This window comes from Pseudorca crassidens, chromosome 17 (assembly GCF_039906515.1).
Source record: "Pseudorca crassidens isolate mPseCra1 chromosome 17, mPseCra1.hap1, whole genome shotgun sequence".
Lineage (NCBI taxonomy): Eukaryota > Metazoa > Chordata > Mammalia > Artiodactyla > Delphinidae > Pseudorca > Pseudorca crassidens.
The window spans coordinates 14797468-14814509 of NC_090312.1; positions in this window are offsets into that span (position 1 = coordinate 14797468).

The window sequence follows — 17042 nt, forward strand, 5'->3', positions numbered from 1 at the left end:
CTTTTTACCTTAAATTTTAACGTTAAGTGCTGTATACACCTGTTAGTGCAGTTATCCAAATTCAAGCTCATCTCCCTGACTTAAGCATCTTCCAGCTGGTCTGTGGGATGAACTGCCCCTAAAGGTCTGGCCTTGATGGGCTGGTGCAGTGGACAGGGTACAGTTTAAAAACCTCACGTGCCCAGGTCTCACTCTTGACCCCACCACTTATTAAGTCACATCACCTCTGCAGCTTCAGTTTCCTCATCTGTAAAATGGGTATATTCCTACCTCACAGTAAGCTCTGAGGATTAGGTGCAAACCCAGCACAGACCTAAACATAACACATGCTCCCTAAACAATGGCTCTGTGTCCCTTCATTTTTGTCTTTGCCAAACTTTAGGCCAAAAGATTCGCAGCCCAGTGGAGCTCCCAGCCAATCAACAATTGTTGTTGTTGCTGTTTTCTATACCTGCGTAGGGACTGGGGTGTGGGCAAAAGGTGTGTTATGGCCTTAGGACACATAGAAACTCCCTGAGGAATCTGTTATAAATAAAGAACCTTGGACTCCACCCTAGAGATTCTGACTCAATAAACGTGGATTTTTCACCAGGTTGTAGGGCATGCTGACACAGGTGGTCACAGACCACCCTCTGAGGAACTCTGCCCTTCGGTCATTCGGTTCCAACATCACAACAGCCACCTTAGCCTCACACCATCTCAATATCTTTAACTTATTTTTTTATTCATCATGTTTATTCCCATCAACATGCCTTTATAACTTTCAATGAATCTACTGTTAAAACATATTTTGTATCAGTCCCTGAAACACAAACATATTGCAAGGAAAGACAACAGGCTGTTAACAGGAGCCCCAAAGCCAAAACTGCCTGACTGAAATCCCATCTCTGCTGCTCCCCGGCCATGTCAGCTTGGACAGGCTACCTAAGGTCTCTGTCTCAATAGGCCACGTGTCCAAAAGGGTGATAAGAGCAGATACATTGCAAGGCTGTAGTGATGATTAAATGTTTTACTATAAAGCACTGACAACCGTGCCCAGCACATGGTAAGCACTCACAAAATGTAGTTATTCTTATGATAAGAAATGAAAAAAGAAATATCGCTTGCTACAAATAGAAAATAACCACCAAAAATATATGCATAACCGTGAAACGTCATTAAAAGCCCATCCATAAACCATCTAACGTCATTTGTGTATCAGCAGTGGTATACATTCCAGGTTTAGACAAGCGTTACTCCAGAAAGTGTCAGATAGCATGTCAGGGAGGCCATCACGGCACAGACCGACTTGGGGGTTATTTTGGTTCTGTTTCAGACCTAATTTTGCATTTCCAGTTTACCTGAGAGCTGCATATGTCTACTAAAAATTTCCCTTGGCCTCCACTGTTTTGGTTCATCCGGAAGCAGCTGGAAGACACTGTCTCCCAGGGATTAGGAGCTGATGTCTGTTCAGTGGGAAACAAAGCCGCCTCTCAGAGCAGGTTGCTCCATACCAGGCTCGTGAGGACGCTGTGCTTCGTGAGGCTCGTTTATCTACAGATCCCGACACACCTCAAAACACTCAGCGCTCACACCGCGACCCTTTTGGCCCAGAAGCGTGGTCCCCATTCTGCAGGTGGGAAAATGGATAGAAAGGGCTATTAAGTGACGACACTCGTAAGTAACTGAGAGATTAGGTGGCTGTTGAGCAAACATGGAGATGTGACAAGAGGGGAAGTGGTGACTCTTAAAGATCCAGGCCTGCTGGGCCTTCCCACACATCGGGGACGGAAACAGACGCTCAGCAGAAAGCTACACGGTTCCTTCTGTGGTTGCCATGACAGGGCGGGGCGAGCGGTTGCGGGGCAGACGGGACAGGGTCTCTGGAGAGCGTTGAAGAGTCGGCCATGCAGTGGGCGTTTCATAAGGTTTTATTGGATTAAAGGGTAGAGGGGATGCTCTAAAAGGAGCCCAGTGTCTCCGTCTCATCCAGTTCCCCATCAGAGGGTGATGATAAACACAGCAGGGCGCAGAGGGTAGGGCAGATTGGGCTGAAAGATTTATGACCCAGAATGATGAAGAGGTGTGTAGACAGTAACCGGAAAGGAGGCCAAGGGCATGGCCGGCATCAGATCCAGGGAGCAAGATGAAGGCTGGGATACAGGAGCTGCAGATGAGGTTCAAAATTTACGCTGGGAAGATGTATATATGAAGAATCATCAAGGGCTTCCCTGGTGGCGCAGTGGTTAAGAATCCGCCTGCCAATGCAGGGGACACGGGTTCAAGCCCTGGTCCGGGAAGATCCCACATGCCATGGAGCAACTAAGCCCGTGCACCACAACTACTGAGCCTGTGCTCTAGAGCCCATGAGCCACAACTACTGAAGCCCGTGCGCCTAGAGCCCAAGCTCCGCAACAAGAGAAGCCACCGCGATGAGAAGCCCGCGCACCGCAACGAAGAGTTGCCCCCACTCGCCGCAGCTAGAGAAACCCCGCGCACAGCAAAGAAGACCCAACACAGCCAAAAATAAAATAAACTTTTTTAAATGGGATTTTTAAAAAAAAAAAAAAAAAAGAATCTTCAGAATGCTCATTTGAGGAATTTGTCCAAAGCAAGTAATAGGACAATTATTTAAAGATTTCTAGGGGGCTTCCCTGGTGGTCCAGTTGTTAAAATTCCGCCTTCCAATGCAGGGGACGCGGGTTTGAGCCCTGGTCAGGGAACTAAGATCCCACATGCTGTGCTCTAGAGCCCACACGCCACAGATAGAGAGAAGACAATGTGCTGCAATGAAGAGCTAATGCACCACAGTGAAAGATGCCGCATGCCACAACTAAAGACCTCATGCAGCCAAATAAATAAATAAATAAAATATTTTTTTAAAAAAAGATTTCTATAAAATTATATAAAGATATCTCTAAGGAACGTGGTTTGCAACAGTGTCATTTATATTAACAAAAATTTTAACTAATCTAAATATTCAAAATTGGGAATCGCCTTAAAGAGGTTCTGGTGCACCCACCCTATGCAACCATTAAAAAATATATTTAAGGATGTTTACTTATAGAAAGAAAAGATTGTAAACAAGTGAAATGTCAGGAAACAAAATAATAAACTATTCATAAAGATGTCAAAGGAAACAGAATTCTATGCTTCAGAAAAATTTAGAAGGAAATATTGCAAAAGTATATGAATAATCTGAGTGGTGGAATTAAATGTGATTTGAATTTTGTACATGCACTTTTGTATTTACTGAAATTTCAGCAATAAGTATGTGTCACTGTTAGTTTTAAGATGTTAATTTTTTTTAGACTTTTACTGTGAATGTTACTGGGGCTTTAGTCTGGGACTTGCTCCCCTGGGAGATAGCTATGTGGTTCTAAAACAGATCCACAGACTTTAAAAACTCTCCATCTGTTGGCTGGATACTTCAAGGGATCCAAGTGGCCAAGGTGCTCCCAGGCCTCTGAATTTATGAAAGGCATCACAGGGCATGAGAATAAGCCCTGGATTAGGAGTCAAGAAACCCTTAACCCACTCCATGATCTTGCGCAAAGCACTTCCCCTCCAATTCCTCATCTAAAGTGGGAATACCAGTGCGTACGCTGACGACCTCAGAGTGCCATAATTAAAAGGCATGCTCACCTGGGTGTTGTCATCCAATGAAGATAATTAGTATCCTAGACCTTGACCCAAAGAATGACCTCAGGGCCCACCCTTGGTAAGGTTTGCCCATCTGTGTTCGCCCTCTCCATCAGCCACCTACTGAGAACTAGTGTTCACAGTTGTGACCCTGGAGTCACATTCAGCTCCCGGAGGACCTTCTGAATCATCCCAGAATGACTAAATCAGGAGTGGAATCCTCAGAAATTTATAAAGAACCCATGTTCACCATGGTGACTCTCAGTGAGTCAGGATGTCTTAATTTAGCTGAAACATCCCACCCCAGATCCAAGTAGATTAATATGAGAGAGCCATTGTTAGCAGGTAGTGGAGTCTACTGGTTGCTTTGAAGAAGAGTACCCACATTCAACTGCTGACACACATTTGTGCGGATCCAGGAGCTTTATCTTCCTGTGGAGCCCTTCCTCTGAGGACTTCCTCTTGCTTTAGTCTTTCATACGGCATGGCTTCTTCTCATAAAGTGGCCAGTGCATTTCTAACTTCATAGAATACTCACTCATGTATCAGCGTTGCCTGATAGCCTACACATCTCAATGTCTCCAGGATAACAGTTCCTAAAAAATAACAGTGGAACACTAGTTACTAGGAATGATAATTACAAAAAGACTGTTCTCAAGTCACTTTGGGAAGTATACTTTAACAGCAATGTACAATTATAGAGGTCACTGTGATGACCATGGATCCTTTTTCCATGGCCAGTCATGTGGGACTATTGGTCCAGGGCACACTTTTTGGTCAACACTGCTTTGAATCCCTGGGATGTCTAATGGTACCCAAGCTAGGTTTGTCTTTGGAAAGCTCCTGTGTGACCCTTACTGCCTGGTAAATATTCTTCTAGGAGATGTCTTTACAATTACTCTGCAGTCAGACCTGGAGAATACCCAGGGGGTTCCCTGTCCACCTTTGTCCCCAGGGAGCCATGCTTCTGAAGCATCTTCAGTAATTAATTCACAGACGAGCCACCATTACTGCCCCACCACACATATACACTGCTGTTCTTGTTCATGGACTAGTGCTTTTGTTTTTTTTCAGCCACACCCTATGGCTTGTGAGACCTTAGCTCCCAGACCAGGGATGGAACCCATGCCCCTTGCAGTAGAAGCGCAGAGTCCTAACCACTGGACCACCAGGGAATTCCCTGCACTAGTGCTTTTGATTGGTCTTTTCTACTTTGTACAATTGTCTTGCCCGCAAATGCCTATGCACAAGCGACTTGTATAACCTCAATCAAAGCATCAAACCTTGAAACAATCGCTGGATAAAACTCAAGGCCTCAGTGCCATGACATTGGGAAACGGCTTACCTTCTCTGGCCCAATTTTGCTCATTTATAAAAGAAGAAGATTTAACTTCTTTACTTTCCCTAACTCTCTTCAAACTTAAACTCTATTCATTTTCACTTAGCAGGATTAAACAAATCCTCAGAGCTGGGAGGAAAGGAAAGGGGGTGTCTGCCAATACCTAATACTACAGTATACAGAAGAGAGGGCCTGAGTGTCTTTGGACAAGTTTGATAACTTCTCTGGGTCCCCATTTATTAATCTGTAAAATGGGTATAGTTATACCTACCTCACATAATTGTTGTAAGGGCTCATTGAGTCAATGCATGTATTAATGCCTGAAATTTAACAATTGACCAAGCCCCTCACAAATATCCTCCAATTCGCTAGAAAGAAAGGAGAGACTGGACATTGGCAATGGAAAGAAGAGTAAAACATCACTGGATCAAATCACATCACTCCCTATCTCAAATATTGGCCTTGGCTTCCCATTGCCTGAAATTCACACTCTCAGGCATGGCATTCAGAGCTCTTCACCCTTTAATCCCAAACCACCTTCCAGACTTATTTTCCACAACAGTATATTTTTCCTTTACTCTATTTAGGTTAATGTAGAATTCAATTTCTAGCTGTTCTTACAACGAGCACCTCTGTCTTCGTGAAGATTTTCCTTTCATTGCCAACTTTGAAGGATCTGGGTTCAACTTTATTAAAGGACCTGGAAACTCTTCAGCTGAATCCCAGACCACCTATACTTTCCCTTTTCTCTCCCCATCCCATCTCCTCCCAGCCTCCTAAATAGGTCTTTAGGTACAGGGATTATTGAGGAATGAGATTGTTAGAGCTCTAGAGGACACTTGGTCTCTGGCTCTGGGTACTGGCCCACTTCCAGCTATTTTAAATCATCATCATCATCGTCATCATCATCCTCTACTTACAGCTATTTTCAAATTGCTCTTGAACCTCATTTCTCCTCTCCTATGATTCTGGAGTACAAATCTGCATGTCATACATTCACATGTGTTGCTTTTCTCCTATATCGTCATAGTGACCCCATTGTTCTGAGCTGCCAGAGTTGTGTTCTGATTCTCTGCATCAAGACGCTCTCTGTGTCTCCCTTCTCTATGGCAAACACACAAATTAAAAAAGCAGAGGGTCTCTGTCTTCACCCAGGCCATTGATTAAACTCTTGAAGGATGCATAGCAGGGAGTATGGTCTTAATATCCTCTCCTAAGGCTCATGTTGATTTGCTAGTGAGCACACTTAGTGCAAATGGTAATTCAAGTAACTTAGAATCCATGTAACTGTTTTAACATTCACCACTCGTGACCCCAACTTGTCTAAAAGAGACCCCAACTTACCCCTAAAAGACCCCACTGAAGGCCATGCTGAAATCCAGACACTGCTCATGAAGATATCATGAGACAGCTAGTCTAACCACCATATTCCAAAAAAGGCCTTTGGCCTTACGTGGTTGGCACATCGGTTGGCATATTGGGCAGGACGGAGCAGACTCTTCTGCAGTAACAGACAAGTTAGGAAATCTCCATGGATTATCATGACACTTTATTTTCCAGGCGTAAGAATTCGAGGATGGGTCAAACATTTCTCCGTCTTGTTATGCTGCGTCTGGAGCAGGGGCCTCTAAGGCGGCCACGGCAGAGAAAGGCGCCATGCCAGCTCTTTCCCTCACTCTCCATCCACGAGCAGGAAATAGCCATGTGGCTCCAACCCAAGTCGAGGGGACCTGTGAAATGTCGGGGAGAAAATGACTGGTGGCCCAAACCAGCTCTGCCACAGCTGGGTATGTTTCTGTGTGTGATCCCATGATCCTGTTTTCCCTCTTCTGTGCCGGGAAAACTTGATCATCCACTTTAGCCTATTTAACAGTTCTAGAATCCTCCACACTGAAGTCTTTGGACAGATTCCATTAGCACCAACCGCAAGAGTCATAAATGCCAGCACGATAACCTGGATGTTCCAAAATATTGCTTAAGAAGTTCCTTTCATGTCACTGAAACACACGCACACGCACACGCATGCGTGCACGCGCACATGCAACCATCTAATCATCTGGCCCCTGGAGGATGAGAAGTCTCAGTTCCCAAACAGCAAGCTTGACCAAGTCTGGTTAATGAATTTCTGAAGTTATTTTTGTTTATCCTCCTACCCTTGATGCTATGATTTGCCTGTGGCAACATGTGTGTAGATTAATGAGGCTTTCAGCAGCTAGTGAAAAAACGTTCATTAGCTTAATTAACCACACCTTCAGAGGGAGGGCAACTCGGGGCTGTCAGGACACAGCAGAGTGTCTGTGCCAGAGAAGAACACCTGCTCCATGCTGCTCAACGAGAACGGTCTTCCCTGGAGAGCAAGGTGAGGAATGGGGGAAACAAGTACGCAGAGGCACAGAAGACAAAAATGACAGGATTTAGTGTGATTTCCCAATTGCATGCTGAATGTGCATTAAGCACCTAGCGCGGGTGATCCTTTGTAAGCAAGCGCCTCCTATGCTTCTAGCCTGCTTTATCCTCGTGCATCAGACAGAGGCATGAAACCAACCTCTCCTAAAAGTCCATAGCAGTGGAATGTATGGATTCTTGCCAAGAATCAAATGATAAAACCCCAAGTCCTCCTACTTGTGGACTGATCTGACTTTATGTCTCAGTTGTGGTCAGCTCCCACCTTGGACCTAGGACTTAATGACTCAGAGCTGGCCCACTGCGCCTGTGTGTCATGCTTTGCCTCCAAAGTCTCCCACTCTGCCCCCCAAGGACCTAGTCCTACTTCTAAGCCCCACGCCAAGGGGGAAGTTTCTCCCATTTCTTCCTGCTGAGGTCTCGGCCTGTTGCCTCTCCCGGTCTCCCCGTTGCTATGCTCTGCCAGCTGGGACCCATCTTTTTCTTATCATCCCAGACATGGAGTTTTCACCTTGGCCTTCACACACAGTGGCTTACAGCACTCCCTGCTAGACCCTGTGCAGGACAGAGATGGTCCTATGGGAGTTCATGGGGCTTAGGAGATAAGACTCAGACATGGAGAATGATGACTAAAGGAAAGAGAGCTTCAGCACCTTGTAAATCAGTCTTCCTCAAACTTGCTTAAGCATAAGAATCATCTTCTAAAGATAGAACTTCCAAGGCCCCACCCATGAAGATTCTAATTCAGAACACCTGAGGCTTAGACATGTTGTTCAAATGTCTTAACAATTTAAAAAATTGTTAAAACATTTTTAACAAGCACCCAGGAGACCTTTATTATGAGGAAAGTTTGGAAAACACTAGTAAGCAACTCTATGACAGTAGTAGTGACTACTGATTAAAACCTCCATCCACCAGCCAAGGTGCTAAGAAATGTACATATATTGACTCATTTTAATTATCTCAACAAACTTTTCCATATAGGTGTTAAATTCCCATTCTGCTAATGAGAAAACCCAGATCCAGATACATGGACTCATTGCTCAAAATCATACATTTAGCAAGTGGCAGAGCTAGGATTCAAAACTTCATCTCCCTGGCTCCTGACCCACGTCAACTAAAGTAACTTGTTTCTAAAGACTAAATGCTGGTGTAGACCAGTGGTGTCTGAGCATTTTTGATCTAGCACCATATTGATAACAGAATTTTGAGCGTGCACCTCCAATGTATGTGTTTTTAATTTATATATACATACTATTATTCTAATATATTATTGATATATAAAATATATATGGCAATTCAAGAGAATTAAGCAATTTTAGTAATTTTTATTTTATTTAGCAATACCTAAGAACTTTTTTTGCTTTCCTGAAAAATCACTGATAATAATAAAAAAATTTTTAGTGAGATCAACGTGATTTTGCTTTCCTAGTTTTTTTCAGTCTTGGTTGAATCTTTATGACATAGTGATTAATAGTTTGGTCTTAAATTCAGTTTGGTCTGACACCTGCTTTTAGTTGCTGTCATTGTTGGAAAAGAAGCCTCACAAAAATATGTAGATTCAAATGAAATAAATGCAACAAATAAATGCAAATAAATGCCTTATTCCATCATAATACTTATTTCTCAATTCCATCTACCAACTATGCAAAGGTATTTGGTGAAACCTGGCAAGTAAATTTCCAACTTCCCTGATGATGACCCATTTTTCCTACAATTTATTGGATTTAGAAAAAAAAAAAAAACTAGTTCAAGGGAAGTCCCTGGTGGTCCAGTGGTTAGGACCCCGCCCTATCACTGCCAAGGGCCCAGATTCAATCCCCGGTAGGAGAGCTAAGATCCCACAAGCCACTCAGTGCGGCAAAAAAAAAAGCCAACCTAGTTTAATATCCAATAACAATTCATTTAGAAGCTTAAAACAGGCTAGAATATTCTGTTTCAATCTTTTCAAGAGTAGAGGTATAGGTTATGTACGTCATTTTTAACAATGTTAACACTGGAAATGATTCAAATCTTCAGTGCTCAAACATTGTCTTCACATAAAAAGTATCTTTTTCTTCTTTTCAATCAAGAATAATATGCATACAGGAAAGCGGACGTAACATAATTGTCCAGATCAATGTAGCTTTACAACGTGAGCACACCCGGTTAACGACACAGATCAAGAAGCATTATCTGCAGCCCCGTCATCAAAAGCCCCTTTGTGCCTTTTCCAGTTATTTCCCCCCACCCCCAAGGGTAACCACTCCACTTTCCTAACTTTCAGATTAGTTCTGTGTGTGTTTTATTTAACATCATATAAGTGGAATCCCATAGGAGGCACCCATTTTTGTGTCTGGCTTCTTTTGCTCAAAATCTCACTGGTGGGATTCATCCATACGACTGAGATTGTCTTGGTTATTCATTCTCATCGTATGTAGTACTGTCTTGTGTGAATACACAACAATGAGTTGATCCATTTCACTTTTGGTGGGTATTTGGGTAAATTCCAGTGTTCGAGTATTAGGAAAAGTGCTGCTATGTGCACTCAGAACCATCTTTTGGTAAACACATGTTTGCATTTCTGTTGGGTATATCCCTAGAGTGGAATTGCTGGGTCACTGTGTTTGCTTTTGTTCTGCTTTTGTAGATACTGCCAAACAGTTGCCAGAACAGGTTCCATGAATTTACATTCCCTGCACTGTGGGAGTTCTAGGTGTCCCACATTCTTGCCCACTCTTGGTATTGTCTGTCTTTTTCATTTTAGCCATTTTGATGCATGTATGATGGTATCTCACTGTGGTTTATAAGGTGTGTTTGAAAGGCAGTTACTGTCTCATTCATTATTAAATCATGGCACTTAACCTGCAGGGACAACTTATATGCATGCTTCTGTTTTTTCAAATGTATCTATTATAGCTCACTCCCAACAGTCCCGTGTCAGCCTTGAAAAGGTCAAATAATATGAAACCCTTGATTTTATGTTCATTCACTGTTTCAAGTACTTTGCCAAAAGAGAATAAGAGAATCTCTGCTTGAGCAGAATATTTTCAGGTGCACTCCCTATCTAATTACAAAGTATTGTGAAGATTCTGCTATACTTTAAACTTCTTGCCTCTGTACAATGATTCACATCAGTGAAATCCTATTTTGCTCTGTGCTTTTGTGACTTTAACCTCCTGGCTTCAATAGCTTGCTATGGAAAAATGCAGCAATAAATTTCACGTATAGTACTAGCTGGTGAAATTTACCTTTTTTTTTTTGTCTTTTCATTCAAGTCAACATAAATACCAAAAACATTGCTTAAGAAATGTTTGAAATTTGTTAAGAAATTCATTGACTATTGAAAATGTATTTTTTCTGGTATCTCTTTCCTTTAAGAGCTGACAGGAAAGGGTGTTTTAATGTATTTCATTACTGAAATGAAGAATCTAGAAATAACGTAAGCTAAAATACGTTGGAAACATTTGTACTTTCCAAATTGTAATTTGGAAAGTAATTGTATTGCAAACCTCTCACACTGAATTACTTAAGTTTTCTTCAACTCTTCAGCAAAAGTTCTATGCATCTGCCAACAATATTTAATGACCAAGGAGTCCATTGTAATATATCACTATGTACCTTTTAGATATTTCTTCAGCCATTTCACCATAGCAAGAGTAGCAAGGGTTTGACCGATGGATTATGACATTAAGTAATAAGTTTAAAATGATCACATTTAATCCAATTTTATAAAGGGCTGGGTTGAGTATATTATGGCTTTAACCAGTTGAAAAATTTTCTAAATGTCTTGGCGATTGCAATGGCTTCATCCTTTTACTAGCTATGTCAACACACAATATTCACTCAAGGACACAGTCATCATTAATGATAGTGGACCACAGATCCTATTTCAAATATCAGTCTTAATAATTTTTTTAAGTCTTTTGACCAACTTTGTGATTGATACACTTAGACGGCCATTATTTTTCTCTTGTAATTAGCTGAAAAGCCGCAAACGCTAGGGGCTGCAGATGGACAGAGTCAGCCATGCTCCTACTGTTCCCTGGGTTGGCATCATTAACGTGGTCCTCAGCTTGCAGTTTCTTCACAGGAATCATTTCAATCGCTTGTCCCTTTTGTGAGGATTAGTTAAATTGAAATGAGATCTCTGAAGCTGTAAATCCACTTAACAGGACACAAGACACAAACAGGCAAGGTTTATAGGAGGCGTACAAATTTCCATTTCAGGAAGTCTCCTCTGAATAAGGAGTGTTCCTCTGCGCTTCACCATGGGAGTTTCCAAGGTCAGAGCTCTCAGGGTTTCTAGAAAGCATCTTGTCAGCCACCTCAGGCGATAAATGAGGAGTTGGAGGCATCCAGAGGAAGAGTACAGACCATGGAGCCTGAGGCGGGCTCTGGGGGTAGACAACAGAGGTTCAAGTCCCAGTCTCTGCCACCTCCTCTCTGTGTATGCTGGAAGAAATTATGCTGCCTCTCTAAGCCTGTTTCCCCAGCTGTTTCCCCACACAGGGCAAACGCTACCATTTGTAAATGATATCTCCATAAATCCATCTTTAAAGGGAAGGAAAGGAGGAGGGAGGGAGGAAAGGAAACATCAATGCTAAAGTCTGAAATTCAGTAGAGATTGTCAAAGGAGCTTAGAGGCTCCCAGTGAGCAGCATTTCTGTCTTGATTACCCGTGTATCCCTGGCATGCTTAGCACATAGTAGATGCTTAAAAGTTATTACTGATTGTAGTGGGTTGAATGGTGGCCCCAAAAAGATACGTCCATGTCCAAATCCCTGGAACCTCTGAATATGACCTTATTTGGTTAAAGGGTCTTTGCAGATGTAACTTAAGGATCTTTCTTTCTTTATTTATTTTTGGCTGCATTGGGTCTTTGTTGCTGCATGTGAGCTTTCCCTAGTTGCAGTGAGCGGGCTTCTCATTGTGGTGGCTTCTCTTGTAGTGGAGCACGGGCTCTAGGGACGCGGGCTTCAGTAGTTGTGGCACATGGGCTCAGTAGTTGTGGCTGGTGGGCTGTAGAGAGCAGGCTCAGCAGTTGTGGCACACGGGCTTAGTTGCTCCACAACATGTGACATCTTCCTGGGCAAGGGCACAAACCCGCGTCTCCTGCATTGGCAGGCGGATTCTTAACCACTGCGCCACCAAGGAAGTCCCAACTTAAGGATCTTGAGTTGAAATTATCCTGGAATATGTCCAGGTGCACTCTAATCCAATGACAAGTGTCCTTGTAAGAGACAGAAGACACAGAACACGGAGGAGGAGCTCATGTAAAGATGGAAACAGAGACTGGACTTATGCAGCCACAGGCAAGGATGGTTAGAGCCACAGAAGTTAGGCAGAGGCAAAGGGGGATTCTTCCCTAGAGCCTGTGGAGTGACTGCAACCCTGCCAGACACTTTGTGAACTTCTGGTCCAGAACTGTAAGAGAATACATTTCTATTGTTTTAAGCCGCCAAGCTTGTGGTAATTTGCTACCATAGGCCTAGGAAATGAATACACCAATCCCATTGGCTTCATGTGATCGAGCAAATTTGGTATTACCTCATCCAGTGATTTCTAAACTTAAGTTCTGCAGAGCCCTCTGTGGCCCCCATGATGCAATTTTGTATTTAGAGGTACTTCTAAGATTCTTTGTAATTTAAATATTCTGCAGCTTAAAAAAACGAAATTAGGGAATTCCCTGGCAGTCCAGTGTTTAGGACTCAGCGTTTTTACTGCCATGGGCACGGGTTCAATCCCTAGTCAGGGAACTAAGACCCCGCAAGTCACGCAGCTTGGCAAAAAATAAAAAAATTTAAAAATTAAAAAAATCTAATCAACCAACCCCAAATCTTAGCCAACTCTAAATGTTAACACAGAAGATCAGAGGAGTTACATAACGTGTCCAAGTTCCCCTGCAAACAAGAGGCAGAGCTTCGGTCAGTACCACCGCCTTCTTCCTCCCTCTGCAAGGCTCTGCCTGTTCCCCGAGGAACCACCAGTTCTCCAATGTCCTTGGAAAACAAAGAGGAAAATACCAGCTACGCTCCCGTTATAGTGAACGACAAGGCAAAGATGCCCTCGATTATCAGCACCACCACCCAGCATTCAACTACAGGTTCCAAACCCTGTGAGAAGTGGCGATGAAGAAAGAAAATGGAAAAAGAGAAAAAGGAGAATTCAAGTAGTGGGAGCTCCCAACTGTCCACAGGAGATGCGAGGAAAGCACCCATGGTATTGACACCTAGGAAGGTAGAATATTCTTCCACCATGGACTGAGCTTTCAGCTCAACCTGCTGTCACTTTGGAGTCAGACGGCAGCGAATTCCCACTGTGGCCCTGTCACTTAAGTCTGTGTAACCTCGAGCAAAGTTAACGTCTCAGAGCCTCAGGGCCCTCTGAGGAAACAGCTACCTTGCAGGATGGTTACAGAACGAAGGTTGCAAGAATTAAATGACACGACACAGCCTAGGGATCTGATCCAGATTCTGGAGCCGAGCTGGTAGACCCTTGCCTCTGTGATACTAGCTGTGGGTCTTGGACAATTAGCTCTCTGTGCCTTGGTTTTCTCATCTGTACAATGGAGTATGCTACCTGCCTCCAAGGGTCATTATGAAGGTTAGAATAAGCTAATAGTTATAAAGGACTTAAACAGTGTCTGGCAGAATAGTGCCGTATGAGCATTTGTAAAAACAACATGAAAATGTACCTATGGAAGGGAAAGGTTTTTCTCACCTCCTCACAAGGAGGGACTCCTAAGTGACTTAGAATTTGGTAAAAAGACAGAATTTTGATTGCATAAAATGCATCAATGTCAGTTTTAGCAAGAGAAAAGTTTGCTTCTCTGACAGATGCTCCACTCTAAGAGTCTGAAAGCTCTCTCTCTGCCTAACTCAGTGTGGACAGAAAGAGAGTTTGATAGAAGTCTGAGAGTTTGGCAATTGGCTGGCAGTGAGAATGCTTTCTCTCCGGTGATGAATTGTCACGTGCCAGTCTTTCCAACACCACGGGCGTAAGTGAGGGGCGTGCACATGCACAGCCCCTGGCACAGCACAGGTGGTGAGTAATTCTCTCCCACTGATGCGATTAGGGTTACTCCAGGCCTGGGACCAGGCATTCCTGGACTATGGCCGCAGGTCTTGCTAATTTGAGCCTAATTCCTGTGACACTGGTTTGCAGGCATCTAGCTCATGTCAGCTGATCACTGAGCACTCTCATTCCTCCTGACAAAAATAATAATAGTAATAAACACCAAGTATGTAGCCAGCCCTCTGCTGCTAGGCTCTGGGAACACAGAGATGAGCTCATGGCAAAACAAGATTAACGAACAGAACGTTGCAAGTCCTGTTAGGTGGGATCACAAAAGAGACACTGCAACTAACCAGGGAGTGAGTGTAGAACAATTACGGAGCTCTTGCTACGAGCTAAACATGACTCAAAGCGTTTCCCTTTATTAACTCATTCCACCCTTACAGTCACTCGGTGGGGTAGATGGTACGGCCCTAATTTACAGTCAGGGAAAATGAAGAACAGAGAGGTTAAACCACTTGCCTAAAGTCACACAGCTAATAAGGGTAGAATCAATGTGCATCCAGATAGTGGGACTCCAGAACTTGTGCTCTCTGCCCCTCAGACTGGGCTGAGGTATCCCTGGTTGGTGACCCATTGCATTTCACCTTTGGGTTCTCAATTCCCTTAGCATCAGAAAAGAGAGTGGGATCTGCCTAGAATGCCAACGCTGGACTCCTGTCCAGAGAGAGGAACTCATCTTCCCCTCGGGGCCCTGCTGCTCAAGGTTATTACTGTGGATGAAGAATGTCGCCTGCCATATAAGTAAACAAAGAATGTTGCAACCATCAAGCCAGCAGCCACCGTAGCTGCCCCCAGCTGTGCACCCTGAGGGGATTCGGGATACAGAAATGTAGGATACTGACCCTAGGCAGTGAAGGTGCACATCAAAGGAATGATTTCAATGAGTCCAGACTCTTGCATCTTCCCAGACAGAGAAAATGCTAAATTCATTAACTTGAGAGGTCTGGTTTTCTTCAATTAACAGTAATTTTTTGATGTTCCGGCCACCTGGTTTTTGTTGCAAAACTCCTGTGTATCCTGGCTCCCCCTTTCCTCTTAGGAGCAGTCCATCAGAGCCATCTGAGAGGCTGTCTTCCAGACTTCAGTCCTCAGAAGAATCTGCTGAATAAAACATAGTTCTCACACTTTAGGTTGTGCTTTTTTTTTTTTTTTTTTTGGTGACATTGGTATATGTAGGTATGTAGGGTGAAATTTCAAGGACGATGCTTTGATGGTGTACCCGTGACTCACATTCTAACAAGATCAGACTGACTAAGGCCCAGTATGATCAGGCCTTGTACCTGACTTCACATCCTATTTTCAGCCCAAATCTGGAGATGGGTGTTCATGTCCCCATTTCACAGATAAGGAACACAGAGGATTAGAGAGACCTAGTGGCCTGTTTAAATCATACAACAAACAAGAGAACTCCAAAGCTCATGCCTTTTCCACTGTACCACATAGGCCATGGAACCACTAGAGAAAAGCCTAGAGCCAGATAATTCAGAGCTTCTGTTGCTTAAAGGGCCAAAAATCTGAGGGTGAGGAAAAATAAATAACAACGATAATAGTGGCAGGTAACATTTACTAAGCTCTTCACATGCCATCCTAAGCACAGTATCTCATTTAATCTTCTTACCATCGCCATGACATGAGTTCTTTTTTATACTTGTTTTACAAATAAGGAAAATAAAGCTCAGATGATAAATGATTTGCCCAGTTTGTATGTGGTGCAGCAGGAATCAAACCCCAAGAAGCCTGGATCCAGAGCCCGTACTCTCAGTTCCTCTTGCCTTTGCAGCCAGAGATGAATCCTCTAACAGGCTCAGCCTCTGCACGGCGGGGTGCCCTTGGACGCCATGCCTCTCTGAGAGTTGGCTTCTTCGGTAGCAGGTGCAGGACCCATCAAACCTACCTTCCAGGTGGTAGTGAGGGGCCATTGAATCAGGATCCCTGGGGCCTGGGGGCTGGGCATGAGCACTGTGAAAACTCCCCAGGTGATTCTGAGAAGGACACAAGGTTAGGCTCCATCCACTGGGCCCGCGTGGGTTGTAGAGTGTCTCACACTTTAACGTGATATGCATGTGCCTTCTGGCTCAGCAAGTCTGGGGTGGGACCTGAGGTTCTGCATTTCTAACCAGGCCTCCTCCCCCACCCCGAGGCTGGTGGACCACACTTTGGATACCAAGACTGTAGGTCCTGGTGATGATATGAATTTTATTTTACGTGCCAGGGAAGCCCCTGCAGACTTTTAAACAGGGGAGTGTTACCATCCATTCTACCACATGCAAGGATCACTTCAACTGCTGTGTAAAGAACAAAGCCCTGGGTGATGGAGAGGTGGAAGGCTGCCTAGAAGCAGGAGGCCCAATGTCTGCCGTGGTCCAGAGACGATGTAAAAGGACTCCTCTCCTCTCTTCCAAGCAGGAGTGGATGGGGAACCAAGCACGGCGCCCACGCCCAGCCCAGGAGGCCAACACTGTGTAGGGATGGATGTCATCGAGCCCGGGAAGGGGCCAAGAGTGGGCACGCTCCACTGGCCTCCTCCTGCTTTTCGCCTTGGCAGCCTCTAGAGAAGGATGCTTCTTTGGGCGCTCGGTAGAGAGCTTTCTCTCCTCGGCTACTGAAGGGCCCAGTCCAA